The sequence below is a fragment of the Mercenaria mercenaria genome, chromosome 18 (genome assembly GCF_021730395.1).
Source record: "Mercenaria mercenaria strain notata chromosome 18, MADL_Memer_1, whole genome shotgun sequence".
Classification (NCBI taxonomy): Eukaryota; Metazoa; Mollusca; class Bivalvia; order Venerida; family Veneridae; genus Mercenaria; species Mercenaria mercenaria.
In genome coordinates this window covers 125,283-140,383 of record NC_069378.1, presented here as the reverse complement: position 1 = coordinate 140,383, position 15,101 = coordinate 125,283, and the positions used below count along the sequence as shown (strand labels likewise).

Below are 15,101 nucleotides of genomic sequence, written 5' to 3'. Positions count from 1 at the left end.
TGACAAAGATATGGACCGGACACGAAAATTGCGGACAGACTGACAGACCGACAGACAGACTGTTCAAAAACTATATGCCTCCCTTTGGGGGCATAAAAAGAAGTTTGATATCTTCTACAAAATAGAACATAAAAAGTCAAAGCACATCATCCCCACATGACTGTGATATAAGACAAAATGTGTCGTCCACAAGGGAATAACCTGTCTCAAAACTTTCTTCTACTTATCATAAACAATTATAAACTTATAAACAATTTGGTGTATTCTTTATGATAGACCAAGGCCTATGTGGTGTGAAAAACTAAAACAAAAATTTACCTGAGGGGTGGTTTCAAAACACTTTACATAACCGTAAGTCATTTTATCAACGTGGATAACTGTGTTAAATTTCAACTTTTCCCACATTTGGTAACTGAGGTACCAGTTCACATACAAAAACTTTACCAAATTGGGACGCCAATGCAGTCAAACGGCTGACACGTCCAAAAGCTGTACCTTTTCTTTGAATAGCTGAGCTAATAAATGCACTTGCTAACATATATAGTAATTTCATAGGTAACAATACAAACATGATACCTACAAGTTAAACTGTCAAATACACGATTCTGCAGTGTCCACATCACAAAACATTCCACTCCAATGGGTATTTTGGTGTCAGGCTGTATCTAACTTTGCCACTTGGAGTAAATGACTACCTCGTTGCTGAATGTCACATATTTCCTGGTATTGCTTCTTGTGTGCTGTAAACATGAATTTATCTGTTGTTGACTGGTGTTGTAAAACTTTTTCATTAGTATTTCAGCTCTACAATGGCCATCTGTTACACTTAAAAGGTGGTTAATCAGATTTCGGTCAATTAATGAATTCATTCAAAACTTTATCAGGTGATCATTTATACTTATTTGTGTTCAGCGAGATCTTAATACACATCACCTTGTCACTGGAAGTATTTGTAAAATTTTATTTTCTTATCCTGGTTGCCCAACCAAGATAGCATTATTTTAGTGTAAGTATTTAATTTAATTAAATAAACATTTTTTCCTAAGGAATCATAAGAATATAAGCACAATTATTACCACAATTTGTCTATTTCGGTTACACAAGACTAGAAATTATGTTGAAATCAAAAGAAATAAATTACCTTTTAAACACTTTTACATAAAAGGGAGGTAACTACAAATTTTCACAGAAAGTAATAAAATATATATATCCAATATGGATCTATGTCTATGTAATAGGTCTTTTTATTCCTAAAATAAATCTCTAACAGAATATATGAAAAATGTCAAATATAGAGATGGTACCTACCCAAATAAACTAGAGCTATCACTAAAGGTGATGAATGTACCCCCCGCATGCACTGACACAGTACATTGCAATTTGACGCACACAAGATTGCATAATTATGTGGACTGTATGTATATAGACTGTATGTATACAGTATAGTAACAAAAAACAAAGTCCCGTAACTATGCAGAATATTTATCTAAAAGAATGTAACATGCACCATGCACAACTAGGGTTGGTACTGATCACTTGTGTGAAGTTTCATTAAATTGTGTGTAAGGGTTTGGTAGATTAGGCACGCACAAGATTGCATATGCAGACTGTATGTACATAATATGTTAACAAGAAACAAAGTCCCATAACTCTGCAATTTTTGTCCCTGAAAGAACCTAACATGCCCCATGCACAACTACTGTTGTTACTGATCACTTGTGTGAAGTTTCATTAAATTGTGTCAAGGAGATGAGGAGAGATGGTGCGCACAAGATTGTGTCTATGTTTATAGTATAGTAATAAAAAAACAAAGTCCCATAACTCTGCAAAAATTTTTTCTGAAAGAACCTAACATGCCCCATGCACAACTACTGTTGTTACTGATCACTTGTGTGAAGTTTCATTAAACTGTGTCAAGGGGATGAGGAGAGATGGTGCACACAAGATTGTGTCTATGTATATAGTATAGTAACAAAAAAACAAAGTCCCATAACTCTGCAAATTTTTTTTCTAAAAGAACCTAACATGCCCCATGCACAACTACTGTTGGTACTGATCACTTGTGTGAAGTTTCATTAAATTGTGTCAAGGGTATGAGGAGAGATGGTGCGCACAAGATTGTGTCTATGTATATAGTATAGTAACAAAAAAACAAAGTCCCATAACTCTGCAAATTTTTTTTCTAAAAGAACCTAACATGACCCATGCACAACTACTGTTGGTACTGATCACTTGTGTGAAGTTTCATTAAATTCTGTCAAGGGGATAAGGAGAGATGGTGCGCACAAGATTGCGTCTACGGACAGACGGCCAGACGGCCAGACAGACAGACAACCTGAAACCAGTATACCACCCCTTACAACTTTGTTGTCGGGGGGTACAATCAAAGGGGGACAACTCTGAATTGATCAATAAACTGAAGCCAACATTAAACATTGATCAAAAGTGAAAGAAAAATCAGATAGGTCCTTCTTCGAACAACTTATTAGGCAGACAAAATATGACCTACATTTGTTTAAATCCCTTTGTATTCAATATACAATATGCACACTTTTCTCATGACTTACACTGACAGTTATTTTGTAAGTTGTAGTGAGGCCCTGATAGTAAGTTTAGTAATGCATGAAGATTATAATTATAGAATAATGCATATATTCTTTTGAAGAAAATTAACGACATTAAGAAACGTTATTAAGTTTTGATCTTTTAGCCAAAGTTGTTTACTTATTGTTCTCAATGGTGATACATTGGTTTACACAAAATTTATATATCAAAATATAAAATGTATATATCCAACGAGAAATAACAAAAAAAGTAAAATTGGTAACACAAAAATTCATTGTCGTTAAATATAATTACAATGTTTTAAGGTAGTGGTTGTAATTACTACATGTTAAGGTAGCTGACAGGTAATGACTCTATGTAATGTATTTTAAGCAATTCTCAATTTAAACATTCTCTGGAGGGAACTAGCACAATCATTTGCTTTCCTTGAAAAACGAATAAATGCTGAAAAAGCATATGGAGATTTCTCTATTTGATGATTTTCGTTACAGGTCAACTACCCTAAACAAACTAAAAGGTGTTTTATTTATTGTTGAAAACAAAGTAATCGGATAATTTCAGATATCAACATTAATTTAAAACTGATACTGTTTACACAACTTGAAAAAAGGTTTTTGTTGGGGCCTCTCATTTACAAGTATATCAACAAGTATCACCTGAATTGAGTGCATTCATGAGTGGAAAATATTGATGGTAAAATGGTGTAGGGGTTTGTTTACAATATAAAATCTTTAATAACTTCTTTAAGGTACATTTTTGGTATGGTTTTGGTAAGCTTATAATAAAGAGCATGTCTGACATTCTCTTTCACTTAAAATTTTTTCAAGCGTTTCAGACTCATGGCTAGTCTTTGAATCTGACTTTATTAAAAGACAAAAAGGAAGTTCAGTATAGGCTCTTTCAAAATGTTGAAAGTAGAGTAAAATTACCTTATATTCTCTTGAATTTATTTAGTTGTGGGAGCTTTTGATATAGACTATTTTTTTTTTTTTTTGGATTTAACGTCGCACCGACACATGATAGGTCATATGGCGACTTTCCAGCTTTAATGGTGGAGGAAGACCCTAGGTGCCCCTCCGTGCATTATTTCATCACAAGCGGGCACCTGAGTAGAACCACCGACCTTCCGTAATCCAACTGGATGGCTTCCTCACTTGATATAGACTATAATTGGGGAAGTCCTAAAATCTTTGAAAAACGGTCAATACAACAGTTGTCCATTTTGCTTCAGATATTTTCAGAAAGTCATTTTTTAGATATCTTTTTGACATGGAGAAGAGGAAAACCATAAATATATTTAGAAAATTGGTGCACTTAGCTATCATTTCACTCTGAAAAAAACCTATAAAGATGAATTTGAATTTTTTTGGTACCATCTCTATCAAATACCATAAAATGTTGCTCAAATGTGACTGACCACCTTGAACACTGAATATGAGCATGTAACTGACAAGTTTCCCACATGAACTAAACATTAAAAACTTTAATAAAATAGACAAGAGTGCCATAATGGCCCTATATCGCTCACCTGCCATCATTGCACTTAAGGACAAGAAGGTCAAAAAATCATAATCAAGATCAATCAAAAGAATCATGAAAAAATATAGTTGAAATTTTCCTAAAGGTACAGATATATCAAAATACACCTATAAATTAGAGGTACCATCCATGCTGTACCACAGGAAAGTGGTCTCAGTTTTTCCCTACGGCCAATAATACAAGAGGACCATGATGGTCCTGAATCGCTCACCTATCTCCACATGACCCAGTGTTCAACTGAGTATGACATCGTTATTTCTATCATTTGACATAGTGACCTAGTTTTTGAGCACATGTGACCTAGATATCATCAAGATAAAAAATTCTGGCCAATTTTCATAAAGATCCATTGAAAAATATGGCCTCTAGAGAGGTCACAAGGTTTTTCTATTATTTGACCTAATGACCTAGTTTTTGAAGGCACGTGACCCACTTTTAAATTTGACCTAGATATCATCAAGGTGAACATTCTCACCAATTTTCATGAAGATCTCGTGAAAAATATGGCCTCTAGAGAGGTCACAATGTTTTTCTATTTTTCGACCTACTGACCTAGTTTTTGACCGCACATGACCCAGTTACGAACCTGACCTAGATATCATCAAGCTGAACATTCTCACCAATTTTCATGAAGATCCATTGAGAAATATGGCCTCTAGAGAGGTCACAAGGTTTTTTCTATTTTTAGACCTACTGACCTAGTTTTTGACCCCACGTGACCCAGTTTCGAATCTGACCTAGATATCATCAAGATGAACATTCTGACCAATATTCATGAAGATCTCATGAAAAATATGGCCTCTAGAGAGGTCACAAGGTTTTTCTATTTTTAGATCTACTGACCTAGTTTTTAACCCCACGTGACCCAGTTTCAAACTTGACCTAGATATCTTCAAGGTAAACATTCTGACCAATTTTCATGAAGATCCATTGAAAAATATCGCCTCTAGAGAGGTCACAAGGTTTTCCTATTTTTAGACCTACTGACCTAGTTTTTGACCGCACATGACCCAGTTTCGAACCTGACCTAGATATCATCAAGATGAACGTTCTGACCAATTTTCATGAAGATGCATTGAGAAATATGGCCTCTAGAGAGGTCACAAGGTTTTTCTATTTTTGGACCTAATGACCTAGTTTTTGACCCTACGTGACCCAGTTTCGAATTTGACCTAGATATCATCAAGATAAACATTCTGACCAATATTCATGAAGATCTCATGAAAAATATGGCCTCTAGAGAGGTCACAAGGTTTTTCTATTTTTAGACCTACTGACCTAGTTTTTGACCGCACATGACCCAGTTTCGAACTTGACCTAGATATCATCAAAGTGAACATTCTGACCAATTTTCATGAAGATCTTGTGAAATATATGGCCTCTAGAGAGGTCACAAGGTTTTTCTATTTTTAGACCTACTGACCTAGTTTTTGATGGCACGTGACCCAGTTTCGAACTTGACCTAGATATCATCAAGATGAACATTCTGACCAACTTTCATAAAGATCCCATGAAAAATGTGACCTCTAGAGTGGTCACAAGCAAAAGTTTACGGACACACGACGGACGACGGACACCGCGCGATCACAAAAGCTCACCTTGTCACTTTGTGACAGGTGAGCTAAAAAAAGTTACTAAATAAGCTATTTATAGTAACATAAAAGGGAAGTAATTAAAAAAAAATTATTGTAACTAAACAAAAGAAGGATCTGCCAAATAATAACAGGAGCACTGCAATGCAACGCAATGCAGAGCAATATATACACACAAAACAAAGTCATATGACATACCTGTCAAGTCTGACGCTTGAATTGTGATTCTCACGAATTGAAGGTTTGATCACGATTTAACGAATTTGGAGCATTTTCTCACGCTTTCTAAAAAAATCAGACAAAAAAAATTGTGGACCACTTATTTTCTCTAATTTGCCATCTGGCATTGTTATTTTAAGACAGGATGAGACAACAATAAACAGAAAACACATGTCAAGTGTCATTTTTAATGTACTGATTACATAACTGACCTGCCGAAACTAATTCTGGACAGTTTTTGCTTTAACCGAAGCTTCCCGAGAAAGATTGTACCAATCAAATTGAAGCGTTAATTTCCGACTGACTACGAGCCAATTACGTAAATCATCGATATTGACCGACTGGTTACTATTCATGCTATTCGTGGACACTGCATTGTCAGAAAAGTATTAGAACCATTCGCGCACTTGACCTTGACCGACACTAAAAAAACATGAAGATGCCAAAAAAAAAAAGAATTATTCATCAAAATAAAACAACGCGTGGGAACTGGAATTTCCTTGGCTTAGAATTAAAAGCAAACAATGGACCTAGTTTTGCTTTCTGCAAGCTATGCAGGAAGTATGTTGTATGCACAACCGTTTTTCCGGTGCAGGTTCAAACCGAAAGTACATTTCAAACCGGAAGTAGAATATGTAGATCAGTGAGACGTTTTGTTTGTATTAAACATTAAGGTCCATAGATATCACGGCTGTAATAAAAACATTATCAATTTTATTTGTTTTTTAGAAAAATAAAGTTTCTTGCAGATCTATCATGAAATTAAAAAATCCAAAAAAATCATGTCACATGTGTTTTCCATATAGACTGTGTTAAAGCAAGGCAAAAAAGAGTGGACATGGAATTCATATTAATCTAAGAAAGCACCAGAATGCATATTTTCATAATTATATACTTGAAAAAAAAAATTCTTTGAAGTGGGGGTGGAGAGATGGAAAGACCCCTCCTGCCCCCACCTCCATTTGTCGCGCGCCATGACTCGCACAAATCTCACTCATTCATATTTTGGAAACTTGACAGGTATGTCATATGACCTTTGACCCCTAAGTGTGACCTTGACCTTGAGGTAAGCTATCCGAAACATGCGCTCTGCACATCGTTTTGATGAGGTGAACATTTGTGTCAGGTTTCTTCGAAATCCTTCAAGAGGTTCAAGAGTTACGGAGCTGAAGGGAAATTGCTAACCAACAGACAGAAAGACAGACAGACACCGAGGCAATAACATAATACGTCTCTTACGGCGTATAAAAAGGAATCGAGATCTTATGGTGATACAAGTTGTGTGCAAGTTTGGTTAAAATCAAATCATAAATGAAGCTGCTATTGTGCAGACAAAGTCAAAATAGCTAATTTTGGCCCTTTCAGGGGCCATAACTCTGGAACCCATTATGGGATCTGGCAAGTTCAAGAAAGGAACCAAGATCTTATGGTGACACAAGTTTTTGGGCAAGTTTGATTAAATTCAAATCATAAATGAAGCTTCTATTGTGCAGACAAGGCCAAAATAGCTAATTCTGGCCCTATCAGGGGCCACAACTCTGGAATCCATAATGGAATCTGGCCAGTTCAAGAAAGGAACCAAGATCTTGTGGTGATACAAGTTGTGTGCAAGTTTGGTTAAAATCAAATCATAAATGAAGCTGCTATTGGGCAGAAAAGGTCCAAATAACTATTGGTCCTTTCAGGGGTCATAACTCTGAAACCCATTATGGGATCTGGCCGGTTCAAGAAAGGAACCCAGATCTTATGGTGACACAAGTTTTGTGCAAGTTTGATTAAATTCAGATCATAAAAAAGCTGCTATTGTGCAGACAAGGTCAAAATAGCTAATTTTGGCCCTTTCAGGGGCCACAACTCTGGAATCCATAATGCGATCTGACCAGTTCAAGCAAGGAACCAAGATCTTATGGTGATACAAGTTGTGTGCAAGTTTGGTAAAAATCAAATCATAAATAAAGCTGCTATTGAGCAGACAAGGTCAAAATAGCTAATTTTGGCCCTTTCAGGGGCCATAACTCTGGAACCAATAATGGGATCTGGCCAGTTCAAAAAAGGAACCAAGATCTTATGGTGATACAAGTTGTGTGCAAGTTTGGTTAAAATAAAATCATAAATGAAACCACTATCTTGCAGACAAGAAATTGTGGACAGACGACGGACGGACGGACAGACGACGGGTGATCACAAAAGCTCACCCTGTCACTACAGGTGAGCTAAAAAAGTTAGAAAAACACTGGTGGTGCAACTTGACACAAACTGAAATGTTGCAGACTCTGAGTCTACTCTGTAAGTGCTACTGTCCACACCCTCTAGCCCTGTGTGAGCAGCTCAACATTTACACATGCTACAATTTTTTTTAAACTTAAAGAATTTATTCCTCAGAGAATTTCATGAGCTTCAAAAAATGTGCAAGCTGGCATTAAATTTAATCTTATAATTTTAACCCTTACCATGCTGACACAAATGATTCTGCCTTAGTGACCAGTGTAGATCATGACCAGCCTGCACATCCATGCAGTCAGATCATGATCTGCACTATTTGCCATTCAGTCAGTATTTTTTTGGTATGCAACCCTTTTAAATGATAACAGTACTGTCCAAATTGAAATATGCACAAGTTCATTATAGAAATTTAGCAAGGTAATGGCTAATGTGAAAAAATGAAATTCTGAAACAGCAGTCTAAAAAACAACTTGACAAACAGTATCTTAATCATTTTGCTACCTACAAGAGGGATACATTGGCTGGAATACTGGAATCAATGACTGCATGTTGATGACCACTATTAAAAGTTTTCCCAAGTTTTCTATACTTCTTCACCATCATCATTGTCTGTCCAGTCACTGTCATTTTCCATCAGTCTCTCCTTGCAACTTCAACCTCTGAAGAAAAATAATTCATGTGCATACATACTGCAAATACAAATATCACAAACAACATCTTTACTAATATTTTTCCTGACCATTACATGTTCTGCCATACTGTTTCGTACGGCGGATACTTTTAATATTCTGAAAAAATTGCCCCCCTTTGAAAATGAATGCCATTTGTAAAGAAATAAAAAAAGATGCTGAAAACTGTGTTCCACCTAGTTATGTGAAATTTCACCAGTTGTACGCAATTGCAAATGCATCAAAACAAACAAAATTATGTAACGGTTCTTTAAAAATGGTGAGTTTTTAAAAGGTATCTGACAGTCCGGAAGTGGGACACCTTTGGGCAGTCCTCTTCCAGAATTCATGTTTATATTAGTATACTGACACTTGTTTCGTAGAGTAATATACATATTTAGAAGGGAGCAGTGGTCTAGTGAATAAGGTGTCGGCTGCTCAATCCAGGGGTCGAGCCCCACTGGGGTCAAGACCATGACTTCTCATATGACACCAGTACTGGTTTTTCCAGGAAGCGGACTCAAGAGTGGTTACAATAAGCTTAAAGCTTTCATCACAATCGAGCTAAAACAAATTAGTATAAACTAATATACATATTTTACATGCTATTCAATTTTCATTTGAAACAACTCTTTCCTGCTTTGATTTAGTGTTGTTTGATTTTTTTCCTCAAAACGTAATGCTAAGCCTCAATACATTCAGAACAAATTTAGACAAGAGGGTCATTGACCCTAAAGTGCTCACCTGTGTACAAGGCTTCAAGTGTGTTTGTATAACGTGTAATTTCTTCTATGTTAGCCTATATTATAAACATGTCACACACTTTTTTGAACTTAGGTCAATAATTTGACCAACTACTTATGGATTCTGAGAAAAAAATCCAAAATTTCTTATATAATTATAAGCTTTTAGTAAGTAATTGTTATACACAGAGGCATGCCATTTTTGACCTTTGGGCATTAATTTGGACAACTACAGTAGAAAGTCAAATCCTTATGACACATGCCAAATATCAAAGCTCCAGAGGAAAAAAAAAATAAAGTCTGATAGCTGTAAACCTATTTTTAACCCAAAAGACCCATATTTCTATGAATCAAAACCATTTGAACAACAACATTGAAAAAGGGTTACCCGAAGATCATTTGCGTAAAGTTTCATGAAAATCCATTCAGTGGTTTTGGAGGAGATGTTGTTACAAGAAATTGTTGATCAAAAGTAACCACACCCTATGGCAGCCATGCTTTTTGACTAATCAGAAAAATCTGAACACTTTTTGTAGAAGTTCACACAAAGACAATTTGTGTGAAATTATTTCAAAATCCGGCTAACAGTTTTATACAAGAAGACTTTCTAAGTTTCCACAATATACATATAGGGAAAGTGACCAAGCCCCCTGGCAGCCATGTTTTTTGATGAATCAGAATAATTTGAACAATCTTGGTAGAGGGTCACACAAGGATTATTTGTGTAATATTATTTCAAAATTAGTCCAGCAGTTTCACACAACAAGATTTTTAATGTTTCCACTAAATACATATAGGGAAAAGTGACCACGCCCCCTGATGGCCATGTTTCTTGACGAATCAAAATAATTTGAAAAACCATGGTAGAGAGTCACGTAAAGATCATTTGTGTAAAATTACTTCTAAATTAGACCATCGGTTTAGAAGGAGATGTCATTTGATGATTCTTCTATTTTTTGCTCTGGGGGACCCAATGTGCCACCAAGCAGAGCTATATGAACAACTTTGGTAGAGGACCCACCCAAGCAACATCCATGCAAAGTTTCATTAAAATCCTTTCGGTGGTTTTGGAGCAGAATTTCTTTAAACATAATTTTTGAGGACAGTCTACTTGATGCATGCACACACACAGACAACGGACACAGTGTGATCACAATACCTCACTTTGCGCTCCAGTGAGCTAAAACATAGGACTGGGATGATTACTAGTTAAAACCAGTTTCAATTTTGCTAATCCAGTAATTGCTCTCAAACAATAGAAAACAGGAGTTGTATTTTATACATTTCTTTGACCAGCACATAGATCCACAGTATATTTCCACTAAACACATCAACTGAACATAACCAATAGTCTCGGATTTGCATTTCGTGAGTTATTTAAAATAAGATACACCAAAATGTGACTCATTAATTGTCACACTGCTAGCAAGCGATAAAGTTTCTTATGAAGTCAGCTGCTGGAAGTACCTTGATGTGGTTGTCAGAAAAGGAAACAATATTTTTAATATAGCGGCTGATTAACCAGTTCAATACCATTTCAAACAAATAACCAGTTTCAAAATTTTTAAATCATCCCAGCCCTACTAAAAAAAAGAAATACTTATTTGTCTGTTGCTGATTATATTAAACACTGAAGAACATCAAAATTTCATATGTACCCAAGAGATGAAGATTTGTCTGGCCACGGGCATACTCCATGAACTTCCATAATGTCGACCATGTCATTATGTGCTTCTGAAGGTTCCTGGATAGAAATATCTCAATGAATATTTATGATTTCACAGTATACAAATTCTTTTATCTTAATGGTTTACTAAAATGTATTTTCAGCAGGACTGTGAAGAAAATTTTAAGGTATTATGCCCCTAATAGTGATGTTTAAAAAATTGCATTTGCTTGGTATATTCTTACAGTTGACAGTGCTATGCACTTTGTTGCAAATTTTCAAAATATTTACTGTGCCGTTTTTTATAACTTTTGTGTAATTTATGGTATTTCCTCAAGCTCAAGTAGAGACAGATTTCAAAGTGGCGGCCTTTATCAAAATGTTTGCAGAGAATTCATTATACAATTATTTTTTTATGAAAGAAACATCAAATTATTGGTAAAAAATTATAAAACTTAAAATAAAACAGTCAATATCATTTTTGTCTTGGGTACCTCAAGTAAAGGGATTAAATGAGACAGAATTCTAACTCCAACATTGAAAAATTAAGGTCGAATCCTGAAGGTCTGTTTTGAAGTTTGCTCACTTCATTCAAAAATACCCTTGGGGCAGAAGTTAAACCTACCTACATTTCTTCCACAATATGTAATCTAAAGAATGAAGGCAAAATAGAGAACTTTTACTGCATGTAACTCAATATTTTTAAAGATGACTAACTCTACCCCTTCTGTTTCAGAGGTAAATTCACTTTGACCAGCAAGAAATCGCTTATCAAATGAATTTTTTCCACTTTTGTATAATGAGTCAATAACAAGTATTAAAAGAAGTAAAAATTCGCTAGAAAAAAAAATTTGGTCCCAGTGGGTTTTGAACAACTCCTAGATTCCTGCGAGTCTGAATAAAATGTATTTAGTAACAAAGATCGACTGGTTTAGTTTGTTTGGGTTCAACACCATTTTTTCAACAATATTTCAGTTACTTGGCACCCAGTTAATCTAACCAGTGTTCCTGGATCCTGTACCAGTACAAACCTGTTCTCCGCAAGTAACTGCCAACTTCTCCAAATGAATCAGCGGTGGAGGATGAATGATTTCAGACACAGTGTCTTTTATCAAATCATCACAGACAATATATGCACTGCCCAGGTATCAAACTCACAACCCTGTAATCAATCAGATTCCGTATATCTATGCTCTCTTTATTGAGCTAAGCGGGCGGGCTTTCAAGTGGAACAGCATCAAATCATTTACTAGGTATGATTCATGAAATATTTCTGCAAGAATAATGTACCATGTGTCACATCATATGGCTAATTAAGTAAACAACTATCTTAGTGATAATTACAAAAAAACAGCATCATGAATTGACCTGAAATTCTAAGAAGAAAAAAATGGGGCATAATTCATAATATTATATGGATGCCAGATTTATGGATCTTGTGTCGAATGATCAATTGTTTTAAGTTTGAATCAAGTAGGATTGCTCTCCACATACTTCATATAGTTGAGCTAAAAACAAATCATACCATGTGTTTCAAGCTGGAAACAGCTGAACTTCATTGTGCTTTTCCAGTATTGAAATCTGCCTGTTCCACTCCCACTGATGTGTATACAGTCAAACCGGTGTTAAAGACCACCTCTGAACAGAGACCACCTCCCTCTAAAGAAGACATGTTTTGTTTCCCATTTTAACATTTACAGTATATTTTAACCTGTGAATAATCACCTCCCAATAAAGACTACATTTTGGCTCTCCCAAGGGTGGTCTTTATAGACAGGTTTGACTGTACTGCAATCTGCTCACTCCATTTCCCTCCAGCTCTTTGGCAGTTGTAGAACCATGTTGTAGATCACCTTTGAATAGACCAGAAAATATTGCTGTTTCTTTTATATGTTAAAATAATATTTCTAAATTGTGACCTTATTGCATCACACAATTTAAGCTTGCAGTGCAACATTATACTCAAGTAAGTAAGAAGTAAGGACTATTTTTCCAAGGGCTACACATTGAGTTTATATACAGTATATACACATCATTAAACAAACATTATCAAGCATGTATATAAAGCAATACAAAATATACAATTCAGGATCACTAATAGAGAACCTCCTTTTTGAAGAGTACTCAATTCCTACCATAAACCTACTTTTACTGCAATTCTTAGTGGGGCATAGGTTCAAGTCCTACTGGAGCCAAATTGTTTTTTCCTTATTTTCTTTTTTTTTCTAGTAAGCTTTTACTTCTTTCAAGACTTATTATTGATTTCTTGTACAAATGCGAAAAAGATGAATCTTATAAGCGATGTCTTGGTGTTCAAAGTGAATTTACTATTTAAACAGAAGGGGTAGAGTTACACATCTTTAAAAATATTGAGTTCTCTATTTTACTTCCACTCTTAGATTATATATTGTGGAAGAAATTTAGGTAGGTTTTACTTCTGCCCTAAGGTTATTTTAAATGGAGTAAGCAAAATTCAAAACAGAAACACAGCACTTGACCTTATTTTTTCAATGTTGAGGTATGAATCCTGTCTCATTAAATCCGTTTACTTGAGGCACTATAGAAAAAAATGATATTGACATGTTTGTGTTTTATAGTTGTTTACCAACAGTTTCATGTTTCTTTTATTAATGTTAATGGTAAAATGAGTTCTCTGCAAACGTTTTGGATAGTGGCTATCACTTCGTAATTTATTTCTACTCGAGCATGAGGAGATACCTTAAGTTATACAAAATTTATAAAAAAAACGGCATGGTAAAAGTTGTTTTAAAATTGCAAGATAGTGCAAAACACAGTTACCTTTCAGAATATACCAAGCAAAGGCCATTTTGTAAACATTACTATTAGTGATCTAATACCTTAAACAAGCAAGACAAAAAAAAAAGATATAAAATGAGGTGAAGTTATAATCCAAAACCAACAACAAAAATAAAAATTCATTTGACTTGGAATTACTGTTTGAGATAGCGATGGTTCCTTTAAGTGTTTAATGAACAAGAGCTGTCCGTAAGACAGCCAAGCTCGACTATTCGAAATATTGTCCCAGAAGCAGGAAAATATTACACAAAATGTTAAATGTCAGAAGAGTTTTTAAGTTCAAAAGGGGATATAATTTGACCAAAATGCATATCTGAGTTATGGGACTTGATGCTATCAACTAGTTTTATAACCCCAAAGACATATGTGAAGTTTCAATTCAATATCTGCATTAGTTTTGGAGATAGTAACTTGCATGTAAAACTTTAACCAGGAATTTCTAAGTCCTAATGGGGCATAATTTGGCTAAAATGAAGGTCAGAGTTATGGGACTTGATGCTATCAACTAGTTTTATAACCCTAAAGACACATGTGAAATTTCAATTCAATATCTGCATTAGCTTTGGAGATAGTAACTTGCATGTAAAACTTTAACCAGAATTTTCTAAGTACAAAAGGGGACAGTAGGCTATCAACTACTTTTATAACTCCAAAGACACAGTGAGGTTGATAATTGGCCTAAAAAAGGGAAACAAGAGGGTCATGATGACCCTGGATTGCTCACCTGAGTAATAAGAGCTACATGTTTCAAATGTCAAACTGATGCTAAATAGTATGATAGTAGGTCAGTAGGTCATATTCACAGTCAATGAAAGTCAGTTTTCAGATCGGTGTGCAAAACTGTACTTGTCATCCAAATTTCAAGGCTCTATCTTAAAAAACAAACTAGTTTATTTCTAAACAATTTTTGGAAGATAAAATATTAAGAAAGTCAGTAGGTCATATTCATGGTCAATGAAATTCAGTTTTACGACTGGTGTGCAAAACTGTGTATGTCATCAAAATTTCAAGGCTGTATCTAAAAAAACAACAGGAAAGTTGGTCAGTAGGTCTAGGTCACAGTAAAGTG

The 15,101-nt window shown here is 35.1% G+C and overlaps 1 long non-coding RNA gene across 11 annotated transcripts in view; it reads right to left on the bottom strand.

Annotated features, from left to right (window-relative positions):
- LOC123538809 (uncharacterized) overlaps positions 1-15,101 on the bottom strand; it is a 66,462-nt gene that overhangs the window by 7,384 nt on the left and 43,977 nt on the right. For 10 of the 11 annotated variants that reach the window (XR_008368474.1, XR_008368477.1, XR_008368475.1 and 7 more), the window contains 4 exons: positions 12,741-13,068; positions 11,208-11,293; positions 8,644-8,797; positions 581-740 (listed from right to left, as the gene is read on the bottom strand). This is a non-coding gene — a long non-coding RNA (uncharacterized LOC123538809). The remainder of the gene's footprint in view (positions 1-580; positions 741-8,643; positions 8,798-11,207; positions 11,294-12,740; positions 13,069-15,101) is intronic. The other variant, XR_008368483.1, reaches the window with a different exon arrangement.